General features: G+C 37.6%; 1 long non-coding RNA gene across 4 annotated transcripts in view; it reads right to left on the bottom strand.

The window, feature by feature from the left end:
- Nucleotides 1-14634, bottom strand: part of LOC101692762 — a 259825-nt gene that overhangs the window by 18641 nt on the left and 226550 nt on the right. For all 4 annotated transcript variants that reach the window (XR_006606147.1, XR_001178006.2, XR_001178008.2 and 1 more), the window contains one exon: nt 14156-14286. This is a non-coding gene — a long non-coding RNA (uncharacterized LOC101692762). The remainder of the gene's footprint in view (nt 1-14155; nt 14287-14634) is intronic.

Here is a 14634-nt window from a genome sequence, read left to right as displayed (position 1 = left end):
AACCTCTGCCTTCGGCTCAGAACATGATCTCAGGGTCCTGGGATGGAGCCCCACATCAAGCTCTCTGCTCAGCAGGGAACCTGCTTCACCCTCTCTCTGCCTGCCTTTCTGTGATCTCTCTCTGTCAAATAAATAAATAAAATCTTAAAAAAAAAAAAAAACAAGTAATGAAAGAAACAAAATAAAAAGTGAAAATTTGACCATAAAAATTCGGACATAGCAAAATCTACAGGGACCAAAGTCAGAATTCTCAAGGGCAAAATGAGGAAAAGATCTGCAATTTATATTATAGAAAACAAGGACCAATATCCCTGATATATAAAAAAACTCCCATAAACATTTAAAAAAAGATCAACAATCCAATAGAAAAATTAAAGGATTATTTAGAGAAAAAATAATAGCCCTTACACATGTATAATTATGTTCAAACTTTTTAGAAGGTAAATGCAAATAAAAATTATGGTGAGATACCATTCGCCCCTTCCCCAACATTATTAGGAAATAGTTTAAACATTTGTTAATACATAGGTTGTCAAGAACATAGGGAAACAGACATTTTCCTACATTGCTGTTAAGAATATAAATCGGTAGCTCCTCTAGGAAGAAAAATTCATCAGTAGCTATGAAAATTAAAATTGCAAATATTTTTGACACAGAAATACCACATCTACATATTCCTTCTGCAAATATACTGGCACAAGTATATTTGCTGCTACCTTATTTGTAAGAGCAAAGATTGCAAACTATTGTTTCCAGCCTTCCACTGAAAATGTTTTCTCTTCCTTTATTGCCTTGGGCATAGTAACAATGTTGTTTCAAGTTAGTCTCTGAATTCCTGGGAACCCCTGTGGATCTGCGTTTATTTCCTCTTGTTTCTACTAATTTTTCTTCAGGTTGTCATGACTCCCTAAAGTGCCTGTTGTTTGGTGGGTTGGTTTGGGTGGCTGAGATTTTCTACTTATAAAATTCTTTCTAAAAATAATGTGACGCCAATTGTGGTTACTTTCCACAGAGATGTACCTTTGTTTCCACCAAGCGTTATTAGCAATCTTGAATCATCTCAATCGGATTTCAGGAATTAAGAGGTGATGATCAATCCCTGTGAGGGTTTGCCGCTTGGTATTCATTCATTCTTTGGGTTTATCCCTTTGGAGTCCCAGCCCAAAGTTGAGGGTCACCTTGGAGTGTCCATAACTCCTTAGGGTCCCATGAGGTTGTCACAAAGTCCTCAGCATCATTCTCAGCCAGGTCTAAAACACCCTTCCTCAGAGGCTGGGCTCACAATCCTGGGTTTCCACTTCCCTCAACTCCTAACCAAGTAATTCCTTCTCTCTGTTTAACCCTTTACTACCTTCAGGTAGATACATTTTTATATAGCTAGTTTTTCTGGTTGTCCTCATGGGAATTATCCCAAATTATCTTGTGTGATGACCATGAACAAAATTCCAAAAAAATCTACATGTTCATCCATCAATGAATTATGGTCCATTTATACAACAGAATAAACTAGTATGTATTTACGGTTAAATAACAAAAATATTAAATAAATGATGGTACACTTATTTAATAGAACACTATTTGGCTACAGAGTCACTATTTTTTAGGTGCTGACATATACCAATCTTCAAAATATATTGTTTAGTGAAAAAGCAAGCTACAGAAGAGTGGACATTGTATGCTATCATTTAGGCACAAACTATCTCTAGAAGTATTCAAAATAATTTAATACTTGAATTCTTTGGGGCTTAGAAAAGTGAATAGCCAAGGCATAGAAAAGAGAAGAAAATTCTTCAGTTTTTATCATTATGTACATCTGAATTTTGAAACCAGTAATATATTATCTGTTTGATATAAAAGCAGATAAAATAAACATTAAATGATTTTTAAAAATGGGTAAAACTATGTGCACGAACCTATTTGTTGCTGTAGTATTTATAATAGCAAAAAATTAATAGTAACCCAATGTTCATCTGTAAGGAAACGGTTAAATATGGCCAGTGTCACTGATGGCATATTTTATGATAATATGAAAAATAAGTATGGAAGTTATGTAGAAACATGGATACCTTACTTTTCTATCGCTGTGCAATAAATTAACACAAACTTAGCGACATAAAAACATCATTTGTTCTCTTATTGTTGTGTAGAACAGAAGTCTCACGTGGTGAAACTAGGTTCTCTGCTCAAGGCTTCACAAGGCTGAAATCGAATTGTCAGGTGAACTGAATTCTCGTCTGAGAATTCTGCCTCCCTCAATGGGAAAAATGCATATTATTAAAGAAAGAAAATAGCAATGACTCTTAAAGATATGCAAAGATATTCAATCTTAGGAGTAAGAGAAATTATAGTGAAGTTACCCTTTTCATCTGTCAGACAGAAAAGGTTTTAAAAATTTGCTAACACACTGGATTAGGAAAGGTGTATAGAGACAGATGCTTTCCCTCATCATTCTAACTTCTATTAAAATACTGCATATAGTGATATACATAAACTATGATAACAACCAGGCAAAAGGAGCTGTGTGTGTTTGTGAGTGAGTGTGTGTGTGAAAAAGTATAAAAGAGAGGGTATGAAAATGTTAATAGTCACATAAAAGAACTTGGGTGACTTAATTTTTTGTTAATTTTGAGATTTCTAAGTCAGGTTACTATTTTCTTCTATCATCAAAATTGTATTTACAGAGGAAGAACAGTAACTTTTTCAGCCTTTTTCTGCTTACCACGGCACACACACAAAAAGAGTAGATTTATTACAGTGTCCCAGATCATTGTTATTTGTTGGTATTGCTGAGATTAGGACATAGGTCCCTAACCCCAGGTCCTTTATATACCATGTTGTCCTGTCTCTTGCTGGAAAACTCCAGATGTTGGAGAGTATGACAATTATGGAATGCTCATTAACCCCTGTGTGCTCACTACTTACTAGGTACATTTATGTGTAGTTAAAACTCACAACAATCCTATACGATAGATTTCATTTCATAGTCTCACTGGGTTTTTAATCCCAGCTCTGATCCAGAAAAACAGTGAGATTTGGCAAGGATTGCAAATTGGAGTGAGAGTCATTAGAGTTGTGCATAAACTGAGCCAGATACCTTTAATACCCTGCCTATCTCTTCCAGCATTTAACCACACCCATACTTGCTTAGTCAACTTCCAACTGCCCGCACCTTTGACTTTTTGTCTGAGGTTTTCCTTGACCACAAAACCCTGGGGAAAGTTTGGAAGTTCTGGAGGAATTAATGTCTCCCACCTTCCTCCAACAGCTACCGCAGCCCTTGGGCAAAATGACTGAGATGCTTGTTCTATTCAATTTCCCCTTGTTCCCCAGAAGTATTAAGTTCTATTTATCTGCAGAGTAATTCCCTTGACAATATAATCTGTCTTCTTTTTTTTTTTTTTTGTAGTAAAAACATTTAACATGAGATCTACTCTTTCAATGAATTTTTGAGGATACAGCACACTAGTGTTGACTATAGGCATGATGTTGTACAGCAGATTTCTAGAATTTATTCATCCCTTTCCCTAAATCCTGAGCAGTCATCTTTCTACTCATTGCTTCTATGGGCTTGGCTATTTTAGATATCTCATATAAGCAGAATTTAAAAATACTTGTCCTTCTATTACTGGCTTATTTCACTTAGCATAAAATCCTCTAGGTCTATCTGTGTTGTTCTATACTGCAAGATTTTCTTATTTTTTAAGGCTCAATAATATTCCATTGTATATATACTACATATTTTTTATCCACTCATCTATCAATGGACATTTGGTTGTTTCCATGCCTTATCTATTGTGACTAGTCCTGCAGTGAACATGACTTTAATCAAGGTCTTGGTCAGGGCTGTGGTCTCATCTGAAGACTTGACTAGGAGAGGGTGGCCTTCCATACACACAGGCTTGTTGGAAAAATTCAGTTTTCCAGCAGTTATTGGACTGAGGGCCTGTTTCCAGTGGGCTATTGGCTAGAAATGCTTCTTAGTTCCTTGCCACAAAGCACCTTCCTAATATGGCAGTATGCAAATTGAGAAGGCAATAGAAAGAATCTGCTAGCAAGATGGAAGTCATAATTTTAGGTAACCCAATTACAGAAGTGATATCCCATCATCTTTTCCTTATTGTAATGGTTAGAAGCAAGTCAAAGGGTGAGCCCACATTCAGTGGGAAGGGATCCAATGAGGGTATGACTGCTGGGAGGCAGGGACCATTGAAAGACATATTGCAATATACCTGGTACACTAGTCAAGTTTAGATCAAGTTTAGATAGGAAAGAAAGATCCTAGGTCTTCCAGGAAAAAAAGTCCGTTTTGGTTTGTTTGAGGTACTCTTGGAATCGTAAGGAGTTTTCCCTCATGGAATTAGCTTTTCCTTAAGCAAATATATTCTAAGAATGAAAGATGGCTCTAAAACTTTATGGGTCACGATAAGAAGACAAGCAGGAAATTGAAGTTATTCATGACTAGCTGAATTGCAGAAAACAGGAACAGTATATTCAATATTGGTGGACTAATCTGGATAATGGATATTGACAAACTTAAATCAACATATATGCATTGGACATACTCTTTTGTATATAGTAGGGATTTAATACTTATTTGGAAAGAAATCAAATAGAATTAGATTTAAATGTATAGATTTCAATTATCTTTGCTATACTGTTCATGCTTTAACTTTTACCAAGAGCCATTCTGCTTCTGCTTACAAGTGTGATGAAGAAGAACTTGCTCCTTAAAGTAGAAATAAAACTGACTATAAAAATCAGAGTCCATGCTATTATTACTCACTTCTGACAGAGCTGTGCTTATAAAATACTAAGGGCTTCCTTCTGCCTAATCTGAGGGGATGTTCCAGTCCACCAAATGAAAAATAAAACTACCTTCAACAGCAGCCAAGGAGTTAAGAAGCTGGGTATGAAATTGTGTCTCCCTCATTACCTGCAATGCATGGCTGAGATTATTCCAAGTAATGCCTGGGAATCTTCTACTAAAACAATCACAAGGTGGCTTGGGAGTTTATGCCTTTTGACCAGGTCCACAACCCACATCTGCCACAGAGAATTTTAATTGATATTATTCTAGAAAATAGTTCCTATGCTAGTATTAAATCAGAAAAAAAAAGCAATTTAACACTGCATTATTCATCATTCTAGCATAAATGAAAATAGAATGGATTTAGAGTAGAAAACTTCTTTTCAGCAGAGAGAGGTTTTCTATATAACCAGACTACCAACCACAAGGTTTAAGGTTTGGGCCCCATACTACAAAAACATATGTGACAAATGAACAAAAATGTAATTTCTAAATCACCTTTTCCATAGTACAAATAAGGCAACTGCTTTTTCTATGTACTATGATTTGAAAGCATTGTTTTTATTTTTATAACACTGGAATATTAATCATTAAGTCATTGAATATATATATGTATATCTACAGAGAGAGAGAGAGAAAGAGAGAGAGAACTTTACTGAAAGTTTTAACTGTTCCCTTATCCATTATATGTCTTTGTGAGCTGCTTCCTACTGTGTTTCCTACTTTGTCTTTGTTTTTACTGTGTCTTTCCAGACAAAGTGGAAACTGTAATGGACTTTGAGTCAAGAATGTAATTATTCAGATATGTAGGATTTTTTTTTCTTCTTAGAATTTACCAGAGAAGTTCCTTTTGCCAATTAAGACAAGAAGCCATTTACGTTTTTCAAGTAAGAGAAAAGACAAGGGAATTTGACATTTATTGAGCATCTACTATGGGCCAACCATTTTGGATGTACATACTTTCATTGAGTGATCACTCCTATAAATCAGTACTGTTATTCCAGTATAATAAATGAGAAAACAGAAACTAGGAAATCATGGAAGGGAAGAAAACTAAAATTTGTTGAGCAAGTGAATACTAACACGAGAGGCACTTCATATTTCTACATTTATGTACGCGTTCCATATGCATCCCCATGTTACTGTTTTAAACAAACTTGGGCTCAGAGTTGTTAAATAATTTATACAAAATCATATACTTAGTAAGCACTTAAGTTGAGCTAGATTCTGAGTGGATCTGATTCACTGTATTTTTCCCAATTACATCAAAATACTTCAGCATAAAATTCTTTAAATGTAGCTGCTTGCAGAGGCACTAACGATTTTAGATGGCTTCCAGCTCACAAGGGGAAGGATGCCATTCATAAAACTGTTGTGTTCCCCAGCAGGGAAAGGCTTCTGGGAACGTTTCCAGAATTCAATCCAACCATAATTAAATAAATAGAATTAATAAGAGTAAACAATTAGAGGCATCTTTCTCGGCTCAACTGTATGGTCCAGTACCGGTCACCAGATCTACTCTATTATAATTTCTTTTCCTTCTTTTTAATTCCTACTAAAATTGTTGAACATTTGTTGCTTCATTGTAATTTGGTTTTTTTTTTTTCTAACTTATTCATCCCCTATTCCAAATTAGGCATTCCTTGGGGACAGATACCTTGATATATCCCAGGCATCTAATACCTGGTACTTAGCAGATGCTCAATAAAAATCAGAGGAATGAATGACTGAATAAACAAATGACTTCATTAATAAACAAACATGAACAACAGGATATGAAGCCAAACTCATTACCTAGCTCTAGCAAACTTTGGAATTGTCTAGAATATTATGGTTACATTGAAGGTGATGTGATGCCTCTAGGCTGCCTCAAGTTATAGATTTAGTTTGGCAAGTACTTAGCCAAGACTCAGCTTACTTGAGTGGTACCCACCTCTGTCCCACCACCACTCAAGATGCTGTAATCTTTATCTCTAGTCACTGAAGGACTATGGTCACTCTGACTCTGTGATTCTCTAGGACATACTCTCAGTTCTCCTTCATTCCTCTGTTCCAAATATACATTTTGTTTTAATGTTTGCAAACATGTAAAATGTAGGCTTTCCTTCTGCTCAGAAGAATGTGTACAGATTATATGCTGAGGGCAAGAGCATAAGTTTCAGGTCAGACTAAATAGGTTCAAGACTAACTATCATTTATTTATTAGCATGTGACTTTCAAAAACAGGATGTCTACATGAAAAAGTGCTCAACATCACTTGGCATCAGGGAAATACAAATCAAAATCAAAACCACAATGAGATACCATCTCACACCAGTCAGAATGGCTTAAGTTAACAAGTCAGGAGATGACAGGTTTTGGTGAGGATGTGGAGAAAGGGGAACCCTTCTACACTGTTGGGTGGGAATGCAAGCTGGTAAAGCCATTCTGGAAGGGTCCTCAAAAAGTTGAAAATAGAGCTACCCTACGACCCAGCAATCGCATTACTGGGTATTTACCCTCAAGATACAAATGCAGTGATCCGAAGGGGCACGTGCACCGGAATGTTTATAGCAGCAATGTCCACAATAGCCAAACTATGGAAAGAACCTAGATGTCCATCAACAGATGAATGGATAAAGAAGATATGGTATATATACACAATGGAATACTATGCAGCCATCAAAAGAAAGGAAATCTTGGTATTTGCAATGATGTGGATGGAACTAGAGGATATTACACTGAATGAAAAAGTCAATCAGAGAGAGAAAATTATCATAAATTATCATATGCTCTCTCTGATATGAAAAATTTGAGAGACAGGGTGGGGAGTCGTGGGGGGTAGGGAAGGAAAAAATGAAATAAGATGGGATCAGGAGGGAGACAAGGCATAAGAGACTCTGAATCTCGGGAAACAAACTGAGGGTTGCTGGGGGGTGGGAGGTACGGACAGGGTAGCTGGGTTATGGACATTGGGGGGGGGGGTATGTGCTATGGTAAGTGCTGTGAAATGTGCAAGCCTGATGATTCACAGACCTGTACCCCTGGGGCAAATAATATATTATATGTTAATAAAAAATATCTATTATTAAATATCTAAAAAAACAAAAAACAAAAAACCCCAGGGTGTCTAAGGTTTAGCTTCTCATGCATAGACGGGGATAATAGAAGTACCTACCCCAGAGGATTACTGTAGAAATTATATGAGATGATGAACCAAATGCTGTGAGTATGGCTCCTAATATATTATTATTATAATAATAGAATGAGAGTAAGAAAGTGCCTTTTTATTTGGCTGGCTGATTTATAAGTACTTACGAATTAAAACCAGGAGAAGAGAGAAATCCCCTTTATCCTTCTAAAAAAAACACTGAGCAGTCTGGTTGCAAGGACAGGAATATCAATGGTTTGGCCCAGCTTTAGATCTTGTGCCCATCCTGGCAATGAGAGTGACTGCTTTGGCTGTTGACCTGAGTACTGAGGCCTCCTCAGGGGTCCGGATGGATGAGGGGGTGGGCAGGGGAGTGCTCTCTTACCCGAACAATATGGACTGAGTGGGAGAGGAGGCAATAGTTAAAGGAAAATCGAGAAGAAAGAGTTGCTCTGCATCCCTATAGGACTAAACTAACTAGGGATAACCGATGTAGGATGACCTTACTAACCAAGAGAAATGAAAGCACCTTCACACGCCTGCTTTCTCTTAATGAAAGGCATAACTTCCCAAATTCAAGCCAGTCACTTACTCCTACAGAAAGTATGCAAATGAAAGGACAGGATTGTGCAAATAAAAAGATGGATTTTCCTCTGTGTATCTGTCCTTGTTACAGTTTAATACAACTGCTTGTAGTCCCTTGTCTCAGGAAGGAATCAGAGTCACAAAATTCAGACATAAATTGTCAATATTTCCTAATATAGCTTTTTCCAGAAGTTTTTGTAAAAGTAGAAGTCATAGAGATGCTAAGTTCCAAATAGCACTTTCAGGTCATTTTGTCCTAGAGTCATTTACCCATGGGTGGTGGTGGTATGGGGTGTGTGTGTGTGTGTTTCAATGGTGGCGCTATATGTGTGTATGTTTCAGTGTACCTGTATTTGTGTTTCCCTTATTCTCTTCCCTCACATTTCTCCTCATAAGAAATTACTCCTCTCAGTGCTTACCTACCACTCAAGCCATCAAACATGGAGGACGGAACACAATACTTCAACAACATAACTGTCTTTCTGGAATAGAACATCGGATATACAAGCAATTTTTTTTTTAATACGTTCACATGAAAAGAAAAATAAGCACATGTAGAAGGTAATTATGGAGGTCACAGGAAGTTTCTTTTCTCCTTTGGTTTTTAAATGAAACATACATTTTCACATTAAAAGAAAATTCTGGAAAGATATTGGGATGACCATTAAAAAAGGATATGAACTATGAAAAGCACAAGTAATAAATAATGAACACAAATAAACAGCCTGCCAGTTTGTCAAACTCCAAGCCAAGCGTTATATTGCAGGATTTGAAGTGAATGAGAAGACTGCAGAAACTGATACTGAGCCACACAAAGAAATCTCACCTCATTCCTTTGTGTTCTTAAAACATGGATTTTTGCATGACTAGTGCATCAGATAACTACACCGAAACATCATTTTATTTAATATGACCAATTCTAGAGAAGTGAAAACCTGGAACCACTTAGAAATGTTCCCAGTTCTGGGTTGGGCCTGTTTTGCCTGGAGGTTCTACAAGCCTACAGCCAACATTACTTCCAAGATGTATCAAATAAAACAATGGTATCACTAAATGAAAATATCACTGGATATGGTAGACTACCTTTGGAAAAGTGTCTTATGAAAACAAACCTCAATCATTTAATTTGACAAGCCAACTCCATTACTAAAAGTATAGCTGTATCTTCCAACAAATCTTGACTCATACTGGTAGCTTCCTTCTTAGTTCCCAAAGAAAGCACTATCACCCACCATGTGCTTACTATGATAGAAAGGTTCCTATCATTGGGTTGGAAGTGGCCTTCTTCCTTAAAATCCAACCTTATTTCTTTCTTAAAGTCTCAATATAGGTGCTTAGGTGGCTCAGTGGGTTAAGACTCTGCCTTCGGCTCAGGTATGATCTCAGGGTCTTGGGACCCAGCCCCACAACAGGCTCTCTGCTCAGCGGAAAGCCTGCTTCCCCCCTCTCTCTCTGCCTTCCTACTTGTGATCTCTCTCTCTGTCAAATAAATAAATAAAGTCTTAAAAAAAGGTCTCAATATAATAAAATATAAATATAATCTATTACATATATTATATATTATTCAGTGCAACACATTTATATTTATATTATTATTTAATCCTGTTTACTACTATTTATATATTTATTTATATATAATATGTATACCTTATAATAATATGTTTATAATTTTTAAAATATATAATGTAATATAACAATGTAACTTATAATTATTATCCACCTAATATATGGTTATAACATATTACAATATATAACATATTATATTATTATCTACATATACATGCTTATTTATACCATTATAGGATAGAATGGCAATAGGGTTGAAAAAGAGCTCCCATAGAGATTTAAACAGGGTCATGGATTAGACATTGCTGTCGTAATAATTCCCCAATCACCAGTATCTCATTTACAAAGCTTATTCCTTATAAATCTACCTTAATTATCATCTTCTCTGAAGGGACTTCCATACCCATACTCTTTACCACCAGAAAGACAGAACTATTTTTTAAAAATGCCACCAGCATTTTGTGCCATGAGGTTAAGTGCCAGTGAAGGTATAAATCAGATCATTGCTGTCTTGTGCCCACCATGTTGTACAAACTCTTATAGTTATACTTATCACACTGCACTATAGTTGTTTGTTTAATGCCTGTCTACACAGTGGGGCTCTGACTTACATGGGTGAAAAGCCACGTTATCCTCATTTTTGTATCCAGTGGCAGATACTGCCTGAACCAAGCCGCCACTAAGCCAGGGCGGTTATCTCTCAGCAGCCAGGAGTCTTGGCCACTGGTGGCCCATAGCTATCTTTTTCCAGAGAATTCTCATTGACCACATGGAGCCCAGAAATGCCCACTAGGAGACCCTCATCAAATAATTGTATAATTGAAAGGTCTACAAATCTGGCCTCTCGACTCCAGGTAGAACCAGTCTGTAGTCTTCACGTCCACAGCTTCTCTGGAGATCAGCTGACGCAAGACTTTGCTGAATTCATGTCTCTGCTTGGCTTCTTGCCCTGCCCAGATTGGCTTCCTTCACTTCCTTACAGGTTTCTCCTGGGAACACTCCATCAGCTGATTACTCACACATGAACCCTTGCGTCAGGCTGTGCTTTTGGGGAATCGGACCTAAGACACCCCGAAGGGCACAGATTGCTGGGACAAAAGGTCTGTTTCTCCTATTAAACTCTGAGATCCATGAGAGCAGAAAAGATGACTTCTTCATCTCTTTATATCCAGTACCTAATTCAGTGCCTGACAGTAAACACTCGAGAGAAAAAAAAAAAAAAAGTTTGTAAATCTGAATTAACATGTGAGTTTATTTACCTCATTCCTTCTTCTCCTCTTTGACTGAATAGATAAATCCCAGGAAAAGCAAGACATGGGTTTAAGGATTAACATTGCTATTATCATTCCATACCAACCTTTCTCCAAGACCAAATGAATATGAATTGTCAGGAGGTGTTCAGCTCTAAAGTAAGGGGAGTGAAGACCCCTACCCCAGTCCTATCCTACAGGAATGTGGATATTGGAACCATGGTTCTCATCGATTGGATAGATTCAGTAACAGCTAATGGCCATATATTAAACCGAATCTTCTTTTGTTTTCTTTTTTAGCTTTCCTGAGAATATTTTTCCATTCCTCACTTTCCTCTTACTCCCATATTAAACTGGCGTTAGGTTGGCAAATATCAAGCCAACTTTAGGAAAGGAAGATTTTTCTCAGTGGTTTTCTTGGTCCCAACACAGTATATTCACCAGAGATTAAAACAAATACGGGGCTCTGGTCTCCACTGCATCCCTCGGAAATGATCTTCTTTCTACTCACTATGGAAGACAGATTAGACTCCACCAAATGAATTAACAAGGTCATCCAGAGGATAAGAACTCCAACATTAATCAAAAGCATGTACTTATATATATTTAAATTAATCTGAAGGCACAAGTTTCTCCATTAGTGTGTCTGTTTGGACCATCTTACTTAAAAAGTGCGGGATTTCTTTGGGCAGAAAAGAGAATGATACTTTCAATTGTTCTCATTATAATTACCTCAAAGCTTGCCCAAGAAAGCATAAAAATAACTTCACAAACACATTTTGTTTTGAGGTTGACAAAGTTTTCTGAGGCGAAAAGTTTCATTAGGTATCTATAATTCAAACTTGTGTCAAATAGACAAGATCCGATTCTTTTTTTTTTTTTTTAAGATTTTATTTATTTGATAGACAAAGATCACAAGTAGGCAGAGAGGCAGGCAGAGAGAGAAGAACAAGATCCGATTCTTAACACAATGACCAAAAATTACTCAAATACCATCTCTAAGCAGATTCGCTGTCTGGGAATATTGGTATTTGGTCAGTTCTTCTGGAAACCTCCAGCCATCAATTACTGAGCTACGGACAAAACAAATGAGTTGGGGCGGTACAGGGGAGATGTGGGAGGCGCCCAGGAATTCTACAGAAAACTGGCTTTTAATATTGAATCAACCACCATTTCACCCAAGTGTGGGGCTGGAGACATGATGTTATCTCATCTGTTCCTTACTATAACCCTGACAAAGCTGGATTTTCATCTTTACTTTGCAAGTGGTAACAGCCGTCTTGACAGATCCTGGAGAGTTGTTACAAGTCACGTGGCTACTAAGGACAGCCACTGGAGTTCAAACCAGGGACTGTTTGCTCCAAAGCCTATCATCTTTTGACTTCACCGCCCTTTAATCAGGTCAGCCAGTGTTCACTAAGGGTTTATTTTTCACTGAGCTCTTAAATATCGACTTGACTCAGGGGAAAAAAGACACTTTTGTGGACAGTCTCTTCCTTTATGACAGCAGCACTTGGACTCCGATCACCCTCTTGATATTTTACTTACTAGCTAACAACTAATACATGATTTGTTCTAAGAAGTAATTCTGTACCCGAAGAGTGGGTGTGGCCTTCTTTAAAGTTATCAAGATGAGTCCGTCAAATGCAGTGGATGCTTTGAGGGCATGCCAAAGCTTTGGAATCTGTCAGCAAATGAAGACAAACGAAAGCAATAGTGGGTACCCTCGATTTTGTGGACAAAGTCCACAGACACAGACATGTTCAGGATTCCGTGGTTTCCAAAGCCCTAGGGACGTTCAGAAACGATGCCCGGTCTCCTGAGTCAGAAAGAGTGTGGCCAAGTTCCACTCTAGAGGAAGGTGGGGAGAAAACTGGGTTGCCATCCTCTGTTCTCTTTGCGAGATGGTATATGAAGTATATGCTGGGAGTGAAGGATGTGAGACAAAGATGGGGAGACAGAAAGTAGTAGAGGTTAAATGGGTTTGGATTCACTGTCTTGGAGGATGGAGGAGAGAACCAACAGGTGACAGGGTGACGAGAATGCAAGATTCATGAGGCCCAGGAGTTTTTCTCCCTTGTGTCTTCTTGGTGTTTGCACATAGTAGATGCTCAATTAATATTTGTGGAATAAGCAACCGTGGAAGAAATAAAGCTTGAACCAGCTTTATAAATGGCAGTATCTACAATATCATTTTGGAAATAAGTTAAATTCTATTAGGAGTATTTTCAACAAAATCAGCAACATCTTAGCAGTATTTCAATGAAAATTGGCAACATCTCATGCCATATCATCTCTCTCTCTCTCTCCAGTTCCTCTTAATGCAAACCAAAGAGTCTTCATGCCGCTGAGGTCTGGACAAAATGAGTATTAAGGGTGAATCAGATGTATAAAGATTAGCCTGATGATTACCTATGTAAGATGGTTACAGGCTTTGCCTTGGTGATGGCGAAGGGGTTTGTGAGTGCTGTGAAATGAATGGGCGTAGATGAGTCCAAAGTCCTGTGGGAACACAGCCAGCCATTCAGCAGGTGCCGGCCTGACTCTCACTTTTCTTCTCTAAGGGCCAAAATTTCTCAGATGATGCATCTGACCCATTCCCTTTCCCCTCATTTCAGAGTTTCTTGTTGCTCTCTCTGTGTTTTCTTCTTTTTTTTTTTTTTTAAGATTTTATTTATTTATTTGACAGACAGAGATTACAAGTAGGCAGTGAAGCAGGCAGAGAGAGACAGGAAGCAGGCTGAGAGAGACAGAGAGACAGGAATCTCATTGCTTTGCTGGAGATTCTTAACTTTTGTAGGAAGCTCTAGTACTCACCTGGCCTAGAGACGTTGCACTCTGACGACTTCAGGCCTTGAGGTCTACCTTCTCCTTGGCCCTCCATCTCATCAAATTTCCTGACTCCCACTCCCTTAAGGCACCAGCTCCTGTGTGTTCAGCTCTTCCTTCTACCAGGGAAAGTAAGAAAAAGGGGAAACAGCCATGTGGTGTATTAGCCACGTTTAAGCCTTCATATTTTATTTGCAAAACTGACAAAACACTTTATAATCCCCATGTAAAAGCCAAGTTTAAAGCAAAGACTTATTAAATCTGTATAAAATACACAAATGAGTAAATTATTGCTAATGGCATGACTTTTCGTACTCTTCTTCAAAGCTAAACCATGAAATTATTTTCATTTTAAACAACAAATTCGTTTCTTTGTGTGATTCAAGACACCGCACTAATCCATTTCAGGTTTTTAGTATAATACAGATTTGTCTACATTTGTAAACAAAAGACTGAGCTGCAAGAAG

The sequence above is a fragment of the Mustela putorius genome, unplaced genomic scaffold, assembly GCF_011764305.1.
Source record: "Mustela putorius furo isolate JIRA1106 unplaced genomic scaffold, ASM1176430v1.1 tig00000228_pilon_pilon_pilon, whole genome shotgun sequence".
In the NCBI taxonomy this organism is placed as follows: domain Eukaryota; kingdom Metazoa; phylum Chordata; class Mammalia; order Carnivora; family Mustelidae; genus Mustela; species Mustela putorius.
Note: the sequence above shows the minus strand (reverse complement) of the source record. Positions and strands in the feature narration are given on the sequence as shown.